This window comes from Leptinotarsa decemlineata, unplaced genomic scaffold (genome assembly GCF_025532065.1).
Source record: "Leptinotarsa decemlineata unplaced genomic scaffold, Ldec_3_MD MMD2_tig00001365_RagTag_RagTag, whole genome shotgun sequence".
In the NCBI taxonomy this organism is placed as follows: Eukaryota; Metazoa; Arthropoda; class Insecta; order Coleoptera; family Chrysomelidae; genus Leptinotarsa; species Leptinotarsa decemlineata.
In genome coordinates this window covers 103,921-107,891 of record NW_027412561.1, presented here as the reverse complement: position 1 = coordinate 107,891, position 3,971 = coordinate 103,921, and positions in this window count along the sequence as shown.

Here is a 3,971-nt window from a genome sequence, read left to right as displayed (position 1 = left end):
TCTACTATAATATTGCCGCTATTACTATAAGATTGTCTAAATTGATCAGGAGGTCTTTGAATTCCTTTTGCAGCCATATAAATGTAACAACACAATTGATTAATAGTTGAAAGAAGCTTATAATCTGGTACAAACTCATCATCTATTCCAAACTGCACTTCATTGATCTGATCTAATACCAAATTCAAAGCTTCTCTAGGAGTATCTAGAGTCAAATATGATATTTTTAAAGCTTCAACTTCTTGGGCCATTCCCAATGATTTTGATATATCGTACAGTTTCTGCAAAATAGAGAAGAGATACTCTTTTTTCGCTGTTAACATTTCAAATTTCCTATCTGCTACCGTACCCATTTTGACTTTAATAATTTCCAATGGAAACTTGATGTCCGATTGCAAATTTCACCTTCCGAAATTCAGATCATACCAAACCGTTCAATATTTTTATTTGACCGTAATTCAAATATACCCGATATACTGAACAATCTGACAACACCGCTAAAGGCCTGACTACTTCCGTTTTTTATACTGCTAACCGATTCGAGAAAAGAAAAACCATCCAAGTTTTTATAACCACCAATCCGAATCGAATAGGACCAAATGTTATATTCTGTAATGGATATGATAAACTCAAAACACAGAATACATTAAATAATAACTGAGTGATGGTTAAATAAACCCAGGATTGAGACTTACCCCTTTCTCGTTTTTTGCTGTTGGATCCAAACTGCTTTAGGGAAAGTATTATGGCAAAGTAGGGAGGGATCAAGGAGTTTTTAGGAGAAGCAGTGTTGAAGAAAACTCATTGAACAAAAGAACAATGCACACATTAGTCTATACAATAGAATCACCAGCGCGTATCTTATTTCTTTTCCGATCCAGCCGTTCCGAATATTTATAATTCCAAAACTAAACTACTCAACTGAGTAGATTTATTCTATCAAACCGAGAGCGGTGTTGCCGAAACTTAAATTAATTTTCCTTAAATATATACATGCCAAAACAATAAGTATACAAAATTTCAATATATTTCATTCAAATTATATCAACGTGTACATGTACAATAATAAATAGTAGACAAAAACTGAAATACTCAAACATATTTCCGTTTGCAGTCAAGTTGACATTACAGGGGGCTTGGTGCGCCAATTTGCGGAATGCCCCGTATAGTGATCGTGATCTTACACAATAACATCTTTGGGAGCGAACGGTTTTTCGCAAATATGACAAAGACTGTTGTCATAGGAACACTTGAAGTAGTAGCCTGCACTGAAAGGTATATGTTTTTGATATTTTGTAGTCTTGTTAGATATGCTTTCGTTACATTTTTCTAACAGTGACTCAAAATCAGCAAACATTATAAACGGACATTTTTGTTTATAAATATAATTTCGAAATTCCACATAATCGTATGTAGGAAGAGAAATTTCACAGTCATTCACTTCTTCGCACAAAACAGTATGATCATTTAATTTTTGCTTTCTCGAAAAATAATTGAGGCATCTTTCACAATTTTTTTCCATTTTTGTACAATTGTTTACTTAACAATCGGGACATGTCTTTGATCCAATAATAATGGAATTTAATTTCATTCTCGTCATCATCATCAATAGGCGGAGCCTCATAATCATTCAATTTTGAAAAATATTTGTCTTGAATTATTAACAAATTAACATGTCTGTCTCGTTTTGTCGTCGTGAGTCTGGCAAGTACTACTACATAGAAGGATTTTTTCTTTGCTTGATTCAATTCCAAAGTGTGAACATTTACAGAAATATCATTAGATTTTTTGAATTTGTAAATTTGATGTGAGTCCATTGGAGTATTTAGCCCTGTAGTATTCGAACCTGTAGAATAGTGTGGATCTTTTGACATTCTATTAGAATTTTTTTCTACAGAATACAAGGCGCTTATAATACTCCAAAAGAAGCACATTTCGTCATCGTTTTGTACATTATTGCATGCCATCTTCATTGTGATTTCTTGTGACAGTGGAATGAAAGAAGAACCGTTACCAATCACATATTTATTTATTGCTACTTCCAACAAAAGAATTTTACTCAAAGCCCACCCCTATAGTTCTTCAAATTCGCCTAACTTATTCAATATAATATCCACAGCGTTTCCATTGTAATAAGCAGTCCGTACCTGAATCGATAACTTCATTTGGCGTACTGAAATATTTGCCATCAACAATTTCCTCATCACTCGATTTCTTAATAAAATCCCCTGAAAATGTAAAATTGACTTTGAGACATGACATTTGTTCTGAAATTTTGGAAATCTCACGCTTGAATAATGAAAAAGCATCGCCTAAAAACTTTTCAGGATCTTTATGAGTTAAATTGATGATTACCCCCGTTGTTACTCTACGATTGAAAACATTGTCAACAGTTTGCCACTTTACCCTGGAGCTAATGGACTAATGGTGTACAATTATTCATATTTTGACGCACCCTGTACACTTCGACGTCATGTTTTTTTTTTCAATGATGTACTTTGAGACATCCCGTACACAGTCGTATTCCTAACCCTTCATTTTCAAACCGGCAACGCTTCATTGCCCCATAAATAATGATTTATTGTACAACCGGCAACGCCGAACCTGTCATGCTAGCATTGGCAGCGTATAACCTCGATACCATCTCCATCTCTCTTTGCCTCGATTACGTCACACGCGTCTCTCGCTCATACACATCTTTACATGAAATATTAATTCTTTCTCAAATCTAAGTATCCGGCAACGCTACATTTCTCCATACACAACGATTCATTTGTACAACCGGCAACACCTGCTTGTGCTAGCAACCGGTAAAACCTCGATATCTCTCCTTTGCATCGATTACGTCACACGCGTCTCTCGCTCTTACACACACACATACACATCTTTGCAAGAAATATTAATTATTTCCCAAATCTATGTATATTTTTCTATCTCCAACATGATAATGATGATTACATTCTACGGAAATGAAAAAATGCGGTCAAGTATATAAAATTAGTCAATTTCGGTCCCGACAAAACCAATGCTTACCCATCATTCGCAATTACTTTCAATATCTTACGTTGGTGTAGAGGCTAAAGACAATGTCTACTACGCGGACGTCCTGGGTTCCAATCTCATAACTAGAAACTTTTTTTAATTAGAATCACGTGACTAGAACGTGACAAGGGGGCCAAGGGGTGAGACAGAGTCGCAAGAGGGGCCGATAGGTGAGGCGAAGTACTCCTGAGTCGATGACATCACACGTTTCTCTCTTCCACTCACTGAAGTTTCTCTCTGAAATACTCACCAGCGAAGCACGACCTTGAAGTGGGCCAGGAACCAGTTTGTTTATCTACTAATATATACAGTTCAAAGATAATGTTTTCAAGGAAAAAATTCCATTATCATCTACGCTGATTACTTCTACCATTCGAAGAGAAAAATAACTTAATACAACTCGTTATCAAAAACAGGTAGGCTCATAGCGCAGCTTTTGTCGAACCAATGTAAAAGTTGTAACAAAGTGTTCAAGTAAATAAGTATCAGATGGAGTAGTAGAAAGCCAAAAACTTTCTTTCCCAAAAATTAATCACTCCTAAAAATATAACCCTTTCAAATTAAATAAACCAATTTTTGAAAAGTGAAAAGTCAGATTCAGATATAACAATGCATACCACAATTGACAAATTTGGTTGTAGGTCAATTGTTGGGAGACCTAGTGTTTTACATTCATTTTTACAACATAGGGGGATTGAATATTCAGAATGAGCGACTGCAGAATATCTGGGACACGTTGTCAGTAAATACTTGTTTACCAGAAGATATGTCGATGTTTGCATTAGGTAACCAAAGAATCAACCTTAAATGCTGTCCAAGAGTCCGTTGCATCAGTGACGAGAGTACTTTGAGTTAATAACAATCGAACTGTGATTTACCATCGGTAGAAATACACACGTCATCACTTCAGCTGAAGCGACTTGAAGTGG